This window comes from Podarcis cretensis, assembly GCF_951804945.1.
Source record: "Podarcis cretensis genome assembly, chromosome: Z".
NCBI lineage: Eukaryota > Metazoa > Chordata > Lepidosauria > Squamata > Lacertidae > Podarcis > Podarcis cretensis.
Genome location: NC_137184.1, coordinates 5693902 through 5715438, shown reverse-complemented (window position 1 = coordinate 5715438; position 21537 = coordinate 5693902). Strand labels below are relative to the sequence as shown.

At 41.5% G+C, this 21537-nt stretch overlaps 1 long non-coding RNA gene across 1 annotated transcript; it reads right to left on the bottom strand.

The window, feature by feature from the left end:
• Positions 1-7173: 7173 nt before the first annotated feature.
• LOC307207953 lies at positions 7174-10756 on the bottom strand. The gene is made up of 3 exons (XR_013834885.1): positions 10742-10756; positions 9326-9698; positions 7174-7487 (listed from the first exon to the last, which is right to left on the bottom strand). It is a non-coding gene; the product is annotated as an uncharacterized lncRNA (long non-coding RNA).
• Positions 10757-21537: the final 10781 nt, after the last annotated feature.

Genomic DNA, 21537 nt, shown 5'->3' with positions numbered 1-21537 from the left:
TCTCGACAGGTCAGCCAGATTTCCATAATTAAAACTAGGATCAGTAAAGTATTTCCGGGCATGTTTCAAAATTCCTCCAAATCCAAAGGCCCCCAGAACTCCAATCTCCTCCTGACCCAAGTCCATATTCCAAAAGTCAGTTAATCCCTGCATAGAGGGATCTTTCCAACTTTCCTTTTCTAGTCCAGGCCAGGCTCCAATCTTCAAAATCTGACTTTTTCTAGTCTCAGTCATAAAGGGCCTCAATTTGTAGTCCTCAATTTGCCTCTGCTAGGCTAAGGCTCCCCCTTGTATTACTTTAGGTTTGACAACAGCAACTTTCTCCTTCTCCTTTTCAGCAATCTGTCCTGTTGAAATAGATTCCTGTGCCAAATCCACAATAATTTCTGTATTGCTCACCTTTGGTTCCAAAATGTCAATTTTAGTAGTCATAGCATCCATCTTTTTATGAAGCTGTTCCAAAAGGTGACTTATCTTAGAAAATGCAGTCCATAAGGCTTCTCCTGTCGACATTCTTGAATATCCAAGGTCAATCTCTAGTTCTCACAGTTCTTATCAAGCAGCTGGAGATTTCCCAACTCCACTCTTGTAACAGTTTCAAAAGCTCGCTCTAGAGGGGAACAGTCTCCACTTGTATCAATCTTTTCCAACACAGATCAAAAAGTAAAGATAGTTTCAATTTTCAGATACTTTTCCTTCCTTTTAAACACAGAAGCGGACAATGGAAACAATATATTTCTCTTATTTAACTGACTGTCAACATCCGTTTTCTTCACTGTCAATGAACTCTCCCAAAACGTCAATCACTGGGAGCCCGTTCCCAGGTTCAGAGCAGTGGTAATTTAATTTTAATCACTCTCTCCTGCAGGATACACAGTCCAAAATTTCCCCCCTCTTCTCCTGCTTCCAAGGGGGGTCTAATAATTTCAATCGATGGAAGTTTAATCCTTTACATAAGGCTTTCCGAGACCTTAACTTGTAAGCTCTTTGCTTCAGTCTATTTACAAAAAGGGGAAGGCGGACTTCCTGTTTTGAACCTTCCCCGTTCGATGCCAAATTAAGATATTTAAAGATCCAATTTTCTGTTTTACTCACGGGTTGTTGTTTAAAATCCAATTGTCCACAAGAAAAAGTCAGCGCTCTCCGGCAACAGCAATGCGGCTTCACTCTGTGAAAGAAGCGGTCGATTCAAAGCACCGCGCCGCTCACCCCACGTCGCTCCGGATCCCCAAAACAGGGTTTCCCCGTGAGTAGGGGAGGCGCAAAAGGTGCCAGCCGAATCCCAGGTTCACAAGCTTCTTCCACCTGTGATTTCAATGGGTCTCCGCCTTCGCTGTGGCGGTTCAGACCAAACTTTTCACGGAGCAAGTTCCTCCCGATCGGAGGAGCTCCGCCATTGCCGGGGGTGCCAACCCAGAAGTCCCACATATATATTAAATAGAATTACCAACTTGTTGGATCAGGGAAATGCTGTGGACATAGTGTATCATTATTTCAGTAAGGCTTTTGACAAAGTCCCCCAAGATATTCTCATGAGGAAGCTTGTAAAATGTGTGTTGAACAAGGTAACTATTAGGTAGATTTGTAGCTGGTTGACTGACTGAACCCAAAGAATACTCATTAATGGTTCCTTGTCCTCCTGGGAAAAAGTGACAAGTGGGGTGCTGCAGGATTCTGTCCTGGGCCCACTGTTGTTCAATATCTTTATGGGCAACTTTAATGAATTGAGGGGATATTCATCAAATTTGCATATGACATGAAACTGGGAGGTGTAGCTAATGCCAAAGGGGACAGAATCAAAATTCAAAATGACCTTAACAAATTGGAGAACTTGGTGCAAGCTAATGAAATGGATTTCAATAGTGACAAATGTAGGCAGGGAGAACCGGATTCACAAATATAGAATGGAGGACACCTGGCTTGCTAGCAGGACATGTGAAAAGGATCTAGAAGTCTTAGTGGATCACAAGCTTAACACGAATCAATGGTGTGTTGAAACTAGCAAAGAAAAAAGATAATACTATTCTAGACAGCATCACAGAAGTATAGTGTTCAGATCAAGGGAAGTAATAGTACCACTCTATTCTGTTGTCAGGAATGAGCCAGCTCCAAGTGCAACTTTGCATCCAGCTGCTGAATACAGTCAGGAACAGAAAAGTTTGGAGTCGACGCCAGCTGAGCAGAGCACACAGCTGCCTGATCAACTCTCCCTGACCTTGGATGGCTGGTTGCCAAGGGAACAACTGAGAGTGGGCTGGAACACAGCCAAAGCTCTCAGGAAGCTCAAAAAGGCACGGACAGTCACAGACAGTTTTTTCAGAACAGGAAGAGGCTGTAGCTGACACAATAAGTCCGAGGCGGCGGCGAATAGGGGGGCTGCTAGACAGGAAGCAAAATAAGAGACGTAAGGGTCAAAAGTTCAATATCTTCTGCCGACACCGGAAGGTGTCTTAAGAAGGGTCATCTTGGAGCTATCTGTTTCTTTTTGCAATAAATCCACCATTTTCACTACCCACACTTACTGTGTTATCAAGCTGGGAACCTGGACTCCTAACATCTGTCTTGGTCAGACCATACCTGGAATACTGTGCCCAGTTCTGAGTGCCACAAGGATGTTGACAAGCCTGAATGTGTGCAGAAGAGGGCAACTAGGATGATCAAGGGTCTAGAAGCCGAACTTATGAGGAATTGTTGGAGGAGCTAGGTATGTTTAGCCTGGAAATGAAGTGACAGAGGAGATATGATAGCCATCTTCAAATATCTAAAGGGTTGTCACATGGAAGATGGAGCAAGCTTGTTTTTACCTGCACTGGAAGGTAGGACTTGAACGAATGGCTTCAATTTACAAGAAAGGAGGAAAAACTTAGAGCTGTTTGACAGTAGAACAATCTTCCTCGGAAGGTTGTGGACTCTCTTTCCCTGGAGGTTGTTAAACAGAGATTGGATGGCTGTCTGTCATGGATGCAGGGGGTTGGACTAGATGACCCTTGGGTCCCTTCCAAGATTCTATGATTCTAAATCAAGGGCAGGAAGAAACAATGCAGATGGTTCCCTCTCAATCTAAAATGGTGCTGAGACTCCACAGCCTTTCTTTTTGCTTCCTGGTGGTTTATTGATGAGAGAAGTGCTTCTTTTTTTCTTTTTTTCTTTTTGCACCATGGTCACTATCAGGTTAACCAACTCAGGCATCTTCTTGAATTTGTTTTCTAGTTTTTATACTAGTTTTTACATTCCCAGCGTGGGAGATGAGATGTGAGGTAGATATCCACTCTCGATTATGTTGGGACAAGAAGACAGTTTATAGTTATTGTTATTCTAATCTCGGAATATTTGGTACTTGGTTTTCTTCAACCATTTGATGCTGTTAATATCATTTTTATATTATGTCTAAACTAAAAGTGTCTAAACTTGGATTGTAAATGAACTAGGCAACTCTATTAAATGGGAAAGAGTTATTTTGGTTCATAGTAAATATTATCCTTATATTCCCCTTATTCAGGAGACACACCAAAGGAAAGCTAAGGGCCCGGATTTGAATGTCAAACCACTTCAGATAAAGGGTGTGTGTGCTGGTATAATTATTAGTGCACAGCCAAAGAGCAATGCTTCAAAATTTAGTTCTCAGATAAGACAGGTTTTTTTGTCAGGATCCCCTAAGACAGTGCATTGTTGTTAAAGAGACAATACTGCACATGGAACTCACTTTTGGCTCAGTCTACAGTCCTAGCAAAGGACAAGGCAGCTTTCTGAAATGTTTACCTTCATCTCCTACATCATTCCTTATAGGTAACCTAATAGTAAATCTTACGTTCTCAAATCATCTAGGTAGGTCTGGTAGCAGGGGGCAAGAAAAAGGTACATTACGGTACGCTGGTTTGACAGCCACGGACAGGAAGTCCCTACAGAGGGTGGTGAATACAGCACATGATATCATGGGCTGTCCCCAGAGTTTGCTAGATGACATCACAGGAGACCGCTGCCTCAGGAGAGTGAGGAAAATTCTTAGGGGTGACTCACCCTGGCCAGCACCTCTTTAATCTCCTACATTCGGGCAGGAGATACAGAAGTATAGTCAGCCACACCAACAGGTTAAAGAACAGTTTTTATCCGTGGACTGTTGGGCTGCTGAATTGAAAAAAATAGTGGTGCAATTGACTTCCGACAAGCACACAGAGTGTGAACAAGACTGAGTCTATTGGGGGGGGGGGCTCGTTTAATTTCACTGCACACAGGTGGTGTAGTGGCAATAAAGGTTTATTTTTATTTATTTTATTTATTATGAAACTCTAAACTTTGACTCCCTTTTACCTAAGTCTAAACTTATTGACTCTTGGAGGACCCAACATAGGGGAGAAAAATATTTCACTTTTTCTTCAGGGAGCCGCCTATCATATTTCCAAATTCATCATATCCTAATCCTAGAGGAGTAGACTAATAAATTCCTCCACTCCAAGAAGGCTTAAGACTGATGTCGGTCCATGCTCTCCTCATCACCATTAGCAGCTTAGATTCAACACCTTCTTCTACCCTATGCTGGAGCCTTAAGTGTTTTACTGACCAAATACATTGGTCAGGGAGAAAGTACAGATTTCTTAGATATTAAAGATATGGGAGAGCACTTCCCAGCATTAGTATGGAATACTCTGAAGGCAGTGGTGAGAGGACATTTTATAAGTGAAAGATCTAGATTAAATAAATAAATAAAAATTCATTCCTCACTTCTTGCAGGCATAAAATAATTTAGACTAAATATAAGATTACAGGAAGCCCAAAGTCCTAGGGTATGTAAAAAATTACTATGTAAATGAGCTGAATTTAAAATGCTAGCAATCCCTAAATTAGCTGGCTCACTTCAGCATTGGGCCCAAAAGTTTGTGAATTTGGCAACAAACATTATAAGATATTTGCAAACTTACTCAGGGGGAAAATGGAAACAAGTACTTTCCTTACAATTAAACAAAGGTTTTAAAAAATTGATCCTAATCAGATTTAACATCAATTCCAACACACCCACCCATAAAACTATACTGCTGAAACAATTTACATAGATGCCATTCAAAAATATTGAGATAGATTACTAGTGCCCCAGCCTTTAGTGAGGTGTCAGGGTAGAGTGCAATGGCTCTGATGGGATCAGTGATGAACCATGAAAACAATAGGTGGTAAAATGTGGGCAATGGTTCCAGATCTCAGGACTGCGATAGACATCTCATTGGAGCTAGGAGGAGGTGCCACAGATGTCTATGCAGATTTGGTTGTTACCACTGGCTGAATCAGGAATATGAGTGAGGAGATCCTTTGTATCTGCTTTGAGGATTTTTATCACTTCCAAATTCACTTCCTCATCTGGGTAGTCAAAGCTGATGCCTGATCTGATTGAGGTGCTATATTCTTCCACTGCAGATAGCCACTTGCCAGGCAGCAGGGTGCTGTGGTTGAAACATGGCCTGTCTGAAGCTGCCAGGACTGAGTGCCGGTCCTGAACTCCTCAATGCCTTCTTTGCCTCAGTCTTCTCCGATAAAGAAAACAATGCCCGACCTGAAGAATTTGGAGCAAATGATTCAGCAGAGGAAACACAGCCCAGAATAACTAAGGAGATAGTACAAGAATACTTGGCTAGTTTAGATGTATTCAAGTCTCCAGGGCCAGATGAACTGCATCCAAGAGTATTAAAAGAACTGGCAGATGTGAACTCAGAACCACTGGCAGTCATCTTTGAGAATTCCTGGAGAACAGGCGAAGTCCCGGCAGACTGGAGGAGGGCAAATGTTGTCCCTATTTTCAAAAAGGGGAAAAGAGAGGACCCAAATAATTACTGCCCAGTCAGTCTGACATCAATACCAGGGAAGATTCTGGAGCAGATCATTAAGCATACAGTCTGTGAGCACCTAGAAAGGAATGCTGTGATCACCAATAGTCAGCATGGAATTCTGAAAAATAAGTCATGTCAGACTAACCTGATCTCGTTTTTTGACAGAATTACAAGCCTGGTAGATGAAGGGAACGCAGTGGATGTAGCCTACCTTGATTTCAGCAAGGCATTTGACAAGGTGCCCCATGATATTCTTGTAAAGAAGCTGGTAAAATGCGGACTTGACTATGCTACCACTCAGTGGATTTGTAACTGGCTGACTGACCGAACCCAAAGGGTGCTCATCAATGGTTCCTCTTCATCCTGGAGAAGAGTGACTAGTGGGGTGCCACAGGGTTCTGTCTTGGGCCCGGTCTTATTCAACATCTTTATCAACGACTTGGATGATGGACTCAAGGGCATCCTGATCAAATTTGCAGATGACACCAAACTGGGAGGGGTGGCTAACACCCCAGAGGACAGGATCACACTTCAAAACTACCATGACATATTAGAGAACTGGGCCAAAACAAACAAGATGAACTTTAACAGGGAGAAATGTAAAGTATTGCACTTGGGCAAAAAAAATGAGAGGCACAAATACAAGATGGGTGACACCTGGCTTGAGAGCAGTACATGTAAAAAGGATCTAGGAGTCTTGGTTGACCACAAACTTGACATGAGCCAACAGTGTGACGCGGCAGCTAAAAAAGCCAATGCAATTCTGGGCTGCATCAATAGGAGTATAGCATCTAGATCAAGGGAAGTAATAGTGCCACTGTATTCTGCTCTGGTCAGACCTCACCTGGAGTACTGTGTCCAGTTCTGGGCACCACAGTTCAAGAAGGACACTGACAAACTGGAACGTGTCCAGAGGAGGGCAACCAAAATGGTCAAAGGCCTGGAAACGATGCCTTATGAGGAACGGCTAAGGGAGCTGGGCATGTTTAGCCTGGAGAAGAGGAGGTTAAGGGGTGATATGATAGCCATGTTCAAATATATAAAAGGATGTCACATAGAGGAGGGAGAAAGGTTGTTTTCTGCTGCTCCAGAGAAGCGGACACGGAGCAATGGTTCCAAACTACAAGAAAGAAGATTCCACCTAAACATTAGGAAGGACTTCCTGACAGTAAGAGCTGTTCGACAGTGGAATTTGCTGCCAAGGAGTGTGGTGGAGTCTCCTTCTTTGGAGGTCTTTAAGCAGAGGCTTGACAACCACATGTCAGGAGTGCTCTGATGGTGTTTCCTGCTTGGCAGGGGGTTGGACTCGATGGCCCTTGTGTTCTCTTCCAACTCTATGATTCTATTCTATGATTCCTCATTGAAAAGACTGATATGCAGATCAGTGACCAGATAGTCATATAGAAACTGCAGCTTGTACTCCTACTTTTCCACCTGATGTCTCTTCTTCATCTCTACCTCCACTTGGTTGCGGGCATGTTTCAACTTCACTTTCGGGACTGAATGCTCAGACACTGACTGGCGCAGCTTCTCCCTTGTTCCCTGCATGTCATGGTCTAGCCAGCAGCATCACTGGCACATCTCCTCAAGTCACTGGGCAATCTAGAGGCAGTCCAGTTCAATGCTGCTGTTGAACTCTATGAACCTGAAGAGCTGGTCCAGGCAGCCCATCAGCTGTGGGCACAGGAAATTCACCATGATGTTATTGGGGCATACAGACTCAAGTCAAGTGAATTTGGAAACACACTGACTGTTCACTGAACAGATTAAGTATATCACTTCCTTAGATAACAATTCGTACTGCTGCCATTCACACAAAGCATCCTCCACCATCTAAGCTAGAAGAAATAGTAACAGCGCAAACAACAACAATAAAACAACTATTAAAAACCTGAAACCACCCTAGTCTCCCAGCTTGAACAGATTTATGGGAGCTTTCTATAAAGCATTCCAAACTCAATTGGTACCTCTTCTTTCTAAGTTGTTCACAAGTATCTTTTTCTAGAGGGGAAGTCCCTAGCGCATGGAAACCAACAAATATTATAGTGCTTCATAAGCCATTAAAAAAACCTGTAACTAACCAACTCTTACTGACCTATTTTATTGATAAATGTGGATGCAAAAAATCCTGATAAAACAGACAGGCAAGCATGAATTGAACCAAATTACATTAACAAAGACCATATATTATTTATTCACCATAGATAAGTATATCATTATTCCCATCTGGCACATACTAAATATTATTCATGGCCTATGCCCAACCAAATTCTACTGAAATACTCTAAGTAGATGTCACTAAAGCTTTTGATTGATTTAACAAGCCTTTTTTGTTTGCTGCATTGACCAGATTCAGGGTATGATTCCCCCTTTGTCAATTTGATAAAAAGACCACATGATTCTACCCATGCAAACATACAGGTAAATTGAAGATACTTTGGGGGTTTTCCTCATCTGCCAGGGCACAAAGCAAAATTACCGTCCATCCCCTTGGCTTTTTGTTGTAGTCATGGAATCAATGGAAATAACAGTTTGTGGTAAATGATATATATTGAACTTCTTTTCAGATGACAATACAATGATAACACCATATCCTCAAATTTGAATTCTGGCCATCATGCAATAATAATCCCAATTTAACTCGGTATCTGGATTTAAAGTGAATTATGGTAAATCAGAATAGTTTTGCATTCAAACGCCTCCAGAATTAATACATGGTCTCCACAAATTCTCAGTTCTTAAACTGTGTAATATGCAAATTCATTTTTTACACACACACACACACACACACACACACACACATATATACATACAAAAGTCTCAAAGCTGGAATAAATTATAAACCAATAATCACAGACTTCAAAACTAACATGAGAATTTGGAAAAACCTATATATGACTTGAAGGGGTAATATTTCAACAGTTAAAATGTTACTTCAGAAAATTTTGCTTCTTTTTCAAACTATTCCTATCCAGACTGCACCATAATTAGGTGACAAAAGCTTATTATATAATTTATTCATTAAGATAACTGATCACAACTACACGCTATTGTATTATTTACCCCTATTGACAGAGGGATATCCCTGCTTAAATGGTATTATTGTGCATCTCATCTTAGAAATATTCGTTATATAATAAATGGACATGAAGAACTACATTTGTTAACCACAGAAATTAGATAATTGATATTTGTCCCTATTGAAATTCATTTTGTTAGCTTGGGCCCAGCTATCCAATTATTTTGAATTTTGATTCTGTCTTCTGTGGCATTAGCTACCCTTTCCAGTTTGGTGCCATCTGCAAATTTGATGAGCATCCCCTCAATTCTTTTATTCAAGTAGTTTATAAATACTTTGTTATAATGTCTTCCCCTCCTGCCCTTTACAAGGGGGAATTTTGTATTCAAGTAGCATGTTTGGCACAGTAAACTTTTAATTTTTGGATCTGTGTGTTCAGAGCTCACCTGACCTGATTGAATTTGGCAAGGGAGCTTGATGGGATCTGCTTTACCTTTGCTGTGTTATTTATTCAGTCATCTTTCCCTTGAGGAAAAGAGCTGGCCACCTGCCCCTTGTTGACAGATGCGCTCACTTTGGTTGGCTCACCAAGCTTGTCATGTGTCTTGTTAATGTTTGCTGCTTTCCACATTATGAGGTAGCATATGATTCACTGAAGCAAATGGAAAGTTGCTGCTGCTCACGGTGAGACAAATTCAGTGGGAGAGATTCATAGTGGTGAAATGTGAGCACGTTGGTGCTCATATCTGTCCTCTTCGTTTACACAACCCATTTGCATTGATGGTCCAGCGGAAGATGAACATAGAAACAGGAGGTTGCCTTATATGAAGTCAGAACCTTGGTCCTGATGGCAGCTTTTCACAGCCCTATATGGAGATAGGAAATTTAACCTGAAACCTTCTGTACACAAAGCAGATGCTCTACAACTGAGCTATTGCTCCACCCCAGGAGTAAAAGGAACCTGGACAGGAGAAAGCTAAGAGGCAATACAATAAGGGGCCAAACTGAAAAAGAACAATCAGAAATGCAGAAATGAACCTGAGCTAAGCCTACAAAGGAAGGTTGTTCAATGCAGCTTGAATTGAAGCAGGCCACACCTGCAAGGAAAGAGTGGAAGAAAATAGGAAAGAGTGGAAGAAAATAGGAACTTGCTCCTAATTCTTCACAGGGTAAATTGTTTGATGCCATAGAATGTTGTTGCACAGTCCACCTGTTAAAATGGCCCACAGGGGGTGGCAAAGTTTTAGAGCTAGCCCACCTGCTCAGTCCAGTTTCCCACCCTTGACAAAGGTGATGGAACCTGTTGCAATTGTACAGGTTCCCTACATGGTTTAGAACCTGAGAAGATGGGGATCTAAATTGTATGAAAAGCCTCCATGTGTAGAAAAAGCTGGGGGGTGGGTGGCTAGCTGGAAAGCTAAATAGAAGCATATTTCTGTATCTCCAATTGCCCTGGGACAAATTCTAAGCAGAGTGGATCCTACTGACATATAATCAAAAAGTTTTATACAGCCTCAGCAAGGAGATGATTCAAGAAATATGGGGACCAAAAAGGAAATCTGCAAGGTTAGTGCTTCAGAAAGAAATAGAGGGAGCTCTGTATGAGGCTTCATGAAGGCCCAAAAAGGCAAGAAAGCAGCTGCTGTAATGGAAGAGGCCAGAGAGTCAGATGATTACATTAATAAAATTAAGGTAGGCACTGGCCTTGGACAGGAGAGCAGCCCCAACTTCACTTGAGCAGAAATTTGGTATGTGCCTGATATTTCTAAAACATAAAATGATGCACACAATCTTGCTCTAACTAACCAGTCTGAGATCCAGCTCTTACAAATGACAGAAGATTTTGCTATGAAGTTGGAGGAACAATCAGACAGGGACAGGAGGAAAAAAATTCATCTAAGAGGCCTACCAGAAAATCAGGAAGGGGGGGGTGACTGCAAGAAAAACACTGGGGCCTAATTTGAGCATTAGAATGTCTGGCACCTGGTGGGCAGGACTTTGTGTTATGCTTTGGAATCAGCCCCTCCCTTCTGGTGTTCAGTTAAGATCAGTTAGAGAGACCAACTGTCATTCTTGCCTCATTAAGTCATTTTAGTTTCTCTCAGATGGTATGTTATTGTGTTACAATTTTCTTTATTATTAAAGTTTGTTTGACATGCTTACTTTGCTGAAAGAAAAGAAACACTGCTGGGGAAAGGTATGGAATGTCCTAAACTGGGTGAGTGAGGGGATATTCCCAGTTTGCCAGGAGGATTGATTATGTTAATCACCCCACCCTCCACAACAATAGGGTTATGGGCCCAGTCTGAAAAGAGAGAAAAACAATGACCATGTATATAAAAGCTGTGAAAGCCCTAGAGCCTTCTGTGCCTGTTCTTACTTCAAGTAACCATCCTTTATAGAAATTTCATTTTTTTAAATAATATTTATTACTTTTAAAGCTTACAAAAAAGAAAAGGAAGAAAGAAGACAAAAGAAACAAAAAAGAACAAAAAAGAGAAAAAACAATACAATACATAAACAATACAAAACACAACCTTAACACAATAAACTAAACCAAACCAAACAAAAACAATTTAAAAACATACATCATACCTTTTCCATATTCTATCTTTCATTCCCTTGTATCATTGACCTCCTCTCACCTCCCTCTTTGTATTCCACTTCCATTAATTGTTTCAGCAATTCCTTTCCATCTTTCTCTATTTTATATCATATAAATGTCTTAACATATTTTTAATCTTATTTCCATTAAAATTAGTATACTTATTTAAGCTTAACTCCTTATAGCATTTCAGCTAAAGCCATAAAATTTCCTTCCAACATTTTTCTATCACTCATTAATTTTACAATATTTCTATATATAGACTTTAAATTTCCAATCTTCTTCCACCATCTCCTCTCCCCAGTCTCGGACTCTACCAGCCACTTCTGTCAACTCCATCAACCTGGAGATCTTATGTCCGAGGCTCTTAACTCTTTTCCACGTCTCTTCTGCCAGTCTTCTTCATATTCTTTGATGCTGAAGAGCAGATCTTGGAGAAACTCCAATCCAACGATACTTTTATTCCCTCTCGACAGGTCAGCCAGATTTCCATAATTAAAACTAGGATCCATAAAGTATTTCCGGGCATGTTTCAAAATTCCTCCAAATCCAAAGGCCCCCAGAACTCCAATCTCCTCCTGACCCAAGTCCATATTCCAAAAGTCAGTTAATCCCTGCGTAGAGGGATCTTTCCAACTTTCCTTTTCTAGTCCAGGCCAGGCTCCAATCTTCAAAATCTGACTTTTCCTAGTCTCAGTCATAAAGGGCCTCAACTTGTAATCCTCAATTTGCCTCTGCTAGGCTAAGGCTCCCCCTTGTATTACTTTAGGTTCGACAACAGCAACTTTCTCCTTCTCCTTTTCAGCAATCTGTCCTGTTGAAATAGATTCCTGTGCCAAATCCTCAATAATTTCTGTATTGGTGCTCACCTTTGGTTCCAAAATGTCAATTTTAGTAGTCATAGCATCCATCTTTTTATGAAGCTGTTCCAACAAGTGGCTTATTTTAGAAAATGCAGTCCATAAGGCTTCTCCTGTCGACATTCTTGAATATCCAAGGTCAATCTCTAGTTCTCACAGTTCTTATCAAGCAGCTGGAGATTTCCCAGCTCCACTCTTGTAACAGTTTCAAAAGCTCGCTCTAGAGGGGAAAAGTCTCCACTTGTATCAATCTTTTCCAACACAGATCAAAAAGTAAAGATAGTTTCAATTTTCAGATACTTTTCCTTCCTTTTAAACGCAGAAGCAGACAATGGAAACAATATATTTCTCTTATTTAACTGACTGTCAACATCCGTTCTCTTCGCTGTCAATGAACTCTCCTGAAACGTCAATCACTGGGAGCCCGTTCCCAGGTTCAGAGCAGTGGTAATTTAATTTTAATCACTCTCTCCTGCAGGATACACAGTCCAAAATTTCCCCCCTCTTCTCCTGCTTCCAAGGGGGGTCTAATAATTTCAATCGATGGAAGTTTAATCCTTTACATAAGGCTTTCTGAGACCTTAACTTGTAAGCTCTTTGCTTCAGTCTATTTACAAAAGGGGAAGGCGGGCTTCCTGTTTTGAACCTTCCCCGTTCGATGCTAAATTAAGATATTTAAAGATCCAATTTTCTGTTTTACTCACGGGTTGTTGTTTAAAATCCAATTGTCCACAAGAAAAAGATAGCACTCTCCGGCAACAGCAATGCGGCTTCACTCTGTGAAAGAAGCGGTCGATTCAAAGCACCGCGCCGCTCACCCCACGTCGCTCCAGATCCCCAAACAGGGTTTCCCCGTGAGTAGGGAAGGCACAAAAGGTGCCAGCCGAATCCCAGGTTCACAAGCTTCTTCCGCCTATGATTTCAATGGGTCTCCGCCTTTGCCGTGGCGGTTCAGACCCAACTTTCCATGGAGCAAGTTCCTCCCGATCGGAGGAGCTCCGCCATTGCTGGGGGCACCAACCCAGAAGTCCCATCCTTTATAGAAATTTCAAATGGAGAATGAGCTAGAGAAGAAGTTGTGGGAAACAATTGAAAAATCTGCAGCAGCAGAAGAGGCAGAAAAAGTAAAGTGGGAAAAGCAGGACAGAAAGGCAAAGACAGTAATTTCAACTCTTGTGACAGTGATTTACACCACATAAGCAATTTTAAGACTGCCAAAGCGTTGTGGCAAGGTCTGAAGGAATTGTATGAGAGGAACACTCTGAATGAGAGACTGTAAAACTGTGGGTAAAACCTCAGCGCCTAGGACTTGCCAATTGTCAGGTCGGCGGTTCGAATCCCCGCGGTGGGGTGCGCTACCGTTGCTCGGTCCCAGCGCCTGCCAACCTAGCAGTTCGAAAGCACCCCCGGGTGCAAGTAGATAAATAGGGACCGCTTAATAGCGGGAAGGTAAACGGTGTTTCCGTGTGCTGTGCTGGCTCGCCAGATGCAGCTTGTCATGCTGGCCACGTGACCCGGAAGTGTCTGCGGACAGCGCTGGCTCCCGGCCTCTAGAGTGAGATGAGCGCACAACCCTAGAGTCTGTCAAGACTGGCCCGTACGGGCAGGGGTACCTTTACCTTTACTTACCTTGGTTTACAACCATAATCTGTTCTGGAGGTCTGGTTGTAACCCAAGGCGCACTTTCGCCAATGGGGCCTTCCCACCAAAATTGGTTGTAATCCAAAAAAAGGGATACGCACTTCCGGGTTTGACGTAGTTGTAATCCAAAACAGTTGTAATCCAAAGCGGTTGCAAACCAAGGTACCACTGTACATAGTTTTCAGTTTGGGTTGTTTGATTTCCAAGACAAGTCCAGCAGATAGTCCAGTGTTTAACAAAAGCCTGAATGAAGGCCCAAGTTTGCAAGCCGGGAAGGCTGTTCCAGGCTTTGTCACAGTTGCAAAACAATTTGCTGATTTCCCAGCACAGACATTACAACTATCCAGGACCGCCTAAAAATCCTCCCATTCAGTGTTAAAGGCCTGGGCTCAGCAGTAAAAAGAGCTTGAACTGACACAGAGAGCACCCAGACATAATTATGTTGCAGGAAACCCATCAAAGTAAATGCTCCAAATCACCATTACTAAAGGGTCAATGGCTCGGTGAGCAACTGTGTGCCCTTGCCTCTTCCAAAAGTAGGAGCATGGCTATCCCCTTCTCCAAGTATTGCCCATTTTGGATGAGAGACTCAATAGCAGACCCAAATGGCGGATTTAGTTTTGTTAGAGGCTCACTTGGTACTATGAATCTTACTCTGGCCTACACATAAGCACCAAATTCTGACCAACAGGCTTTTCTTAAGAACACTTTGCAAAGAAGGCTCAATTATAATTGGAGGGGACTTTAACTGCTGCCCTAATGACTCCATAGATTGCAGCTCTTTCTGTTCTTCAAGAAGCAGTCAGGACAACTGATTGCAGAGCATGATTGGCCACTGGGGCCTAGCAAACACTTAAATCCTACTGCACGTGAATTCTCATGTTTCTCTCACCAATTCAAAACATGGTCCAGGATCGATCTCCTATTAGTAACTCAAGATATTATGCAAAATGTGATTAGAGCTAATATTGGTGTCTTAACTCTGCCAGAACATGGCCCTGTCTCATTTTTTTTAGTTTTGATATACGCCCTCCAAGGTACCCAAAATGGTATTTTGATGCAAGCTTAATCACTGATAAGGTATCTAAAGACCGTTTATTAAAAGCACTAGAATATTATTTTAAGGAAAATAATTTACCACTATTGTACTGTGGGACACGAGAAAAACAGTCTTAAAGGGACACTGCATTAGTGAAGCCTCAAGAAGGAAAAAGGTATATGAATCTGAAATCAGTACTCTTACTGCTAGGATTAAAATATTGGAAAAGGAGTCACAGACCTCAAAATCCAAAAAATTAAGTCAGGCCCTGAAAAAAAAAAACTTGCTCTGAATTACAACCTATTGAGACTGAACGCATACATAAAGCAATGGCAAGAGTCAGGAGTGTTTATTATGAATTTGGTAACAAAACTTGTCATCTGTCAACTCATGCAGTCAAAAAGTGTAAATTAAAAAATCAGATTACTGGCATGCATGACGATTATGCAATGATACTTAGATAATTGATGAAATCTTCTGAAAATATTATACTTCTCTGACAATCCTTCACAATCCTCTATAGAAAAAGAAGAGTCTGGACTTGATATCCCATCTTTCACTCCCCTTAAGGAGTCTCAAAGCAGCTAACAATCTCCTTTCCCTTCCTCCCCCACAACAAACACTCTGTGAGGTGAGTGAGGCTGAGAGATTTCAGAGAAGTGTGACTGGCCCAAGGTCACCCAGCAGCTGCATGTGGAGGAGCAGGGAATCAAATGTGGTTCACCAGATTACAAGTCCACCACTCTTAACCACTACACACTCTCTCAACTGTGCCTTAAACCATTGTCTGAGGAGCACAGGGATCATCTGAATCAACGAATATCCCAAGAGAATGTATAGGATGCAATAAAAAGACTAAAATTGGGCAAATCACCAGGGCCAGATGGCTTCTCAGGAAAATACTATAAGGCAATGGCTCCCAATTAGCTAATTACTGAGGACCTCCTCCCCATTTCTCAAAAGCGAAGCCATGGACCCCCTACTTTTGAAATTTTTGATAACTCTGTAGTAGTTAACTCTGTATAGCAGTTTTTTGAACAGAATGTGAGGTAGCGCCTGATAAGTGAAGGATTTCAGATATACCAAAAAAAAAAAAAACCCAGACAATAACATTTGTGATATTACCATGCAAAAATGACAAAATTTTAATTGGGGGGAGCCAAGGGATGGAGCCACAGACCCCCTGGATGGATTCTGCGAATTCCCTAGGGGTCCCTGGACCCCTAATGGGGAACCACTGCTATAAGGTATTCAGAATGGAACTCTCACCCTGGTTAACTAGTCTATTTAATTCAATTTAGAAGAAGGGGAAATTCCCAAAAAATGGTGAACTTTAAAACTGACCTTATTTCTGAAACCAGGGAAAGATGCCACAAAGGTGGACTTGTATCGACCTATTGCTCTTATTAATGTTGATATGTAGCTTTATTAGACTTTACCGATTGGTGGGCTCTGCGTTGCTCCCGGTCGGGAGGAAGGAAGTCAAATGACACTGAGAGTTGGTTCAGAGGAAGAGTTCTTTATTCCTGCTCTCCGGAGCAGCAGAAAGGCACTTGCGTGGTCAGTCCACAGCAAGTCCAAAGAAATGAGAAATTTCATGCAGTATATATATCCCCCAGGCACCCTCTCCCTCCTTCCCCAGGAATCCAACCACGTCAGCCTATACACACAGGTTGACATCACATATGTTCCTGCTCTGGTATTCTTAACCATAAAAGAGTATTCCTTCCTGTACTTCTGACCATAAAAAGGTATTCCTGTTTCTACTCTTATCTTGGATCAAGAGGTCACCAATTCCAAGAACACACTCTGGCACTGTTCCTGGACTAGGTCTGTGCGTCAGGACGTAAGATAAGACCTAGACATGTCATCCCTACTCCACTGAAACAGCCAAGGTCATCCTTGCCGTCACGAACTGATAAAGGAGAGGGCTCTGAGCCCTTGTTTATACAGCCGGGTTTTTGTTTATACATTGACTCAGAGCTCAAGTTAATGGATTTTAGCTAAGGAAAAATAGGGATTTTGGTGCTCATTTCAAACTGCCTGCTTCAGTCAGTTTTGGGTGTGGGAAACCCATTCCTTCAGATGCAAAACTTTTCATGGCAGTAATAGTCAAAAGGATTAATATTTTTGTAAGACAATATATTTCAACTGACCAAACAGGTTTCATGAAAATATTTTTGATTCAGTGAGACAAATTCAAATTCTTAATGTAAATCATGAGCTCCACACACAAAACTCCCCTGGTGCTTTAATTTCTCTGGATGCCTTCAAGGCCTTTGACAGAATTCAATGGCCATTTTAAAAATCTTTAATAGCTAAATTACAATTTGGTAAGCAATTCCTTCATATCATTAATCAAATTTACTCACAGTCTAATGCCATCCTTAGATTAAATGGGTATATCACCAAACCCATACACCTCAATAGGGGCACCCGTCAAGGCTGCCTGCTGTCGCCGCTGCTTTTTGCAGTGTGATAGAGGTGCTTGCCATTCAATTGTGGGTAGATGCAACACTTGAAGGTGTGAAAATTAGAAATATTGAGCAGAAAATAAATAGGTTTGCTGATGACACTCTGGTTATTCTCCAAGACCCTCTTAATGCACTCCAGCCACTCAAAAAACAATTGAATGCATTTCATGCAGTTGCAGGACTGGAGATAAATTATGCAAAATCTGCTGTTCTTCCAATTAACCTACCCACAATGATTCATGAGTAACTAATACCACAACCAGAATTTAGCATTGCTCATGGTGGGTTTAGCTATATTGGCATCAATTTATTCCCTCATCTCTGCTTAAAGAATCACAACGAAAGCTAATTCTATTTGTTTCATCTGGGAAAAGATCTAGATTATTTAGGCATAGATCTAAGGGAGGTCTCAGAATGCCAAATCTAGGACTCTTATTCTGCAGCATTTCAGATTAAATCTCTGATCCCCTTGATTAGGGGACAATATGACATTCCATGGGTGCTGATCAAGGCCCCTCTTTCTTCACCATCTGTAAGGACATTTCCTTTCCTAAAACAATCCCAGACTGAGTGGGATAAGATTCAAAACTCTTTATTAAAGGCAGTGCTTATGACATGGAGCTATTGAGACTGAGTTCTGGTTCCGAAACCCTCACCATTGACTCCACTGTTGAACCCTCTATTATTCCGACAGGAGGATAAATATGGACAATTTTAAAAAATTGAGGAGAAAGGCATCAATTAGGTAAGAGAGCTTCTGCCTAGAGGCAAAGCAATTTCTAAGCATGAGCTCACGGAGAAACTGGATGATGCCTAGTTAACCTGGTTTCAATCTATACAATTGTGCACATTAGCAAGATACTTGGAACTCAAGGGGGAGGGGCTTCATTCTCCTATGTCATTTGAGCCTCTCTGTAACAAATCAAGATATGAAATAAAATGAGCTGCATCTTTCATTTATAGCAGGCACATCCAACCTCAAATAAGCTGCGATCTACCAACAAGTATCAAAAACTGGCAGTGATCTACCACTCTCCGAAGTCATTAAGTAACTAAACAAGTGAGAAAAGTCAAACTATATTTTTATATTAGTTTGCACAGATCTGAGGAGCCAGCTTCTCTCTCTCTCTCTCTCTCTCTCTCTCTCTCTCTCTCTCTCTCACACACACACACACACACAGAGCATCCTCACTCTCTTCCTCCACCTCAGTCTTTCTGCTTCTGGAGCTTTTGGTTTCAAGTCCAATCATGTTATTGCCCCCCCCTCCTAAGTCAGTACCCTTTGGGAACACCCCCACACATATCCCAGCCCTGCCTTAGGGCACCACGTCCCCCTCACCCCACTGCTGGTGCTCTAAGCTCCCCCCCCACACACACCCAGAGTGCAGTGCAGAGCAGGTGTCAGGGAAGGAAGGCAAGTCAGCTTCCTCGGCTGGAGGAAGAGGAGGAGGAGGAGCTCAGACTTGCATGAGACTGGACTGGCTGCATCCCAAGCTGCAAAGAAAGGCTTTTCTTTCTCAGCCTGCGATCGACGAAAATCAGTCAGTGATCCCCAAGTCGATTGCTATCGACATGTTGGACATGCCTTATTTATAGCATTCTTTTAGAACAATATGCTGGTGATACAGGAGGCCTCCATACAGTATGGGGAAAAGACTAAGGGATCATAACTGCAGATAATAAATGGCAATCAATTTGGCACAACCCATCCCTATGAACCATCTCTGCTCACTGGCAGGAGACTTCTCTTAAAATTATATTTTACTGGCACTAGACTGCATCATGTCTAGCCAACATAAACACTAGCATCTCTCCCCTATGCTGGAAAGGCTACAGGGAGTTAGACTCACATTTTCATGCATGGTAGAGTTGCACAATGATATACTTTTGGAAAAAGGTGTTTCACATTATTTCCAAAATTATGCAGCAATTTCTTTCACCCAATTCGCCTCTTGCCTTGTTATCATTAGACTCAAATTTAAACGGTAACCTTAAATGCAGAGATTTGGTATTTTTTATTATTAGCAGCAGCCTGATTAACAATAGCCCGATACTGGAAACAACATATAGTAATCCCCACTGAAATCTGGGTAAATAACATTTGGAGTGTGGCTCTATCATAACGCCTTACTTGTCACAGAAGGGTAATTAAAGGCACTTCAATAATAGACACTTTTGGCACTTCCATTCTTTTCCTTTATAAATGTGACAGAATATACTTTTATTCCATCCACAACACAAAAATCAAGGATACTTGAATTGATAATGCATAAATAAACATATTTCTTGTGTACTGTGTACTGCATATGAAACTTAATGCACCACTGGACAATTTACAGTAGTTATATCTTGTTCTTGTATTTACATAAAAACCAATAAAAATTATTTGGAAAAGGGATAACATAATGTTTGAAGACTGGGAAAGGTTGTGGAGGAAAGGGGTTAAGTTCACTGCATGATCGGTGTTAAAGGAAAATATTATGAAAATGATGTATAGAAGGTACTTAACTCTTGTAAAATTAGCAAAGATTTATCACAATAGTGATCTATGTTGGAAGTGTAAAGAAAAAGAAGGTACCTTTTATCATATGTGGTGGAGCTGCCCCAAGGTGAAAGACTTCTGGGAGAAGATTTATAATGAATTGAAAAAAATGTTGAAATATATGTTTATTAAGAAACCAGAGGCCTTCCTTCTTGGAATAATAGGTCTGGAATTGCTCAAGAAAGATGTTAGATTGTTTTTGTATGCCACAACTGCTGCTAGGATTTTGTTAGCCAAGAACTGGAAAACACAAGAAGTGCCAACAGCAGAGGAATTGCAGATGAAGATGATGGACTTTTGGGAGCTAGCCAACCTGACTGGAGGAGTCCGCGACCAGAAGGAGGAGGAGTACCAGGAAGAATGGATGAAATTTAAAGAATATTTAGCTAAATATGCTAAGATAATTTAAATAGAAATACTTGCAAATACCAGATTGGCTTAGGACTTAAATATGTGATTCTGTATAATAATATGTTTAAAGTTTATATGAAAAGTAAGAAAGAAGTTAATTGACTAAGTAAATTTTATGAGAAATTAGTTTTGGAAAACTGTTACAATGATATACATTGAAACTCAGCCAGGGGGATTTGAGGAAGTCACCTAACAGTGTTAATAATAGTGGAATAATTACAGTTAGGATTTATGTGCGTTTGTTTGTTTATAAATTTGGAAAATCCATAAAAAAAATTTTTTGGGGGAAATTATTTGGAAAAAAGGTTCACTGCTGACGTCATGATTCATGGTGCTAAGTTCAGGCAGGGGAAACCTAGGATTTATGAGGTAAAATTCCTCGCAATGCTCCCCAGTAGGTTCTGGGGAGTTCACTGCATCCCACTGTGCTGCTTAAGCCCATGTCTGTCAATCTGAAAGGCAGAGCAGGTGTGACCTGGGAATGTGTCCCTGCAATGGATGAACCTCCCTCACTGGCATGATTTGTGATTGGTTCCTCACTAATTTAGAAGGTTGGTGTTAATCATGAGGCGCTCCTGAAATGACGTATGATAAGAGGCTGCAATCAATCAGTTGCCGAAAGGACTGGGTTTGGCTCTTTGAAGGTATTTGAATGATTTTCTGAAGCTTGAAAATCCTTACAACAGCCAGGAAGTAAGGGGGAGGACAAGGTGCTTTGTGTTTTCATATGGTTTCCAAAGGGCCCCCCCATCCTCCCCTGCAAAATGAGAGACATGTGTAGCCATGGCTATGTTATTCTGTCTGGCACCGAGGAAGAAGAGTGGGGAGGCTTTTGATTTATGCTCAACAAGGAATTTAACAAGGTTTTATTATGCCCTCCTCCCTTGACTGAGGTTGAATGGACTTTATTTAAAACTATCTTTGGACTGGACCAGAAGTGTGAGGGGGCAATGCAGAGTAAGATGAACGGCTGCTAATTAAATCTGGCAAGAGGCTGTATTTGAGAAAAAAGACATTGTCTTTAGCTGTGTGCTGAGGAAGAACTCCAGAGTGGAATTTTAATGGCGGAGATTGGACATGTTATCTGGGAGTTATTTATAGTTGCATCCTGTACACAAGCTGGTGAACAGCAG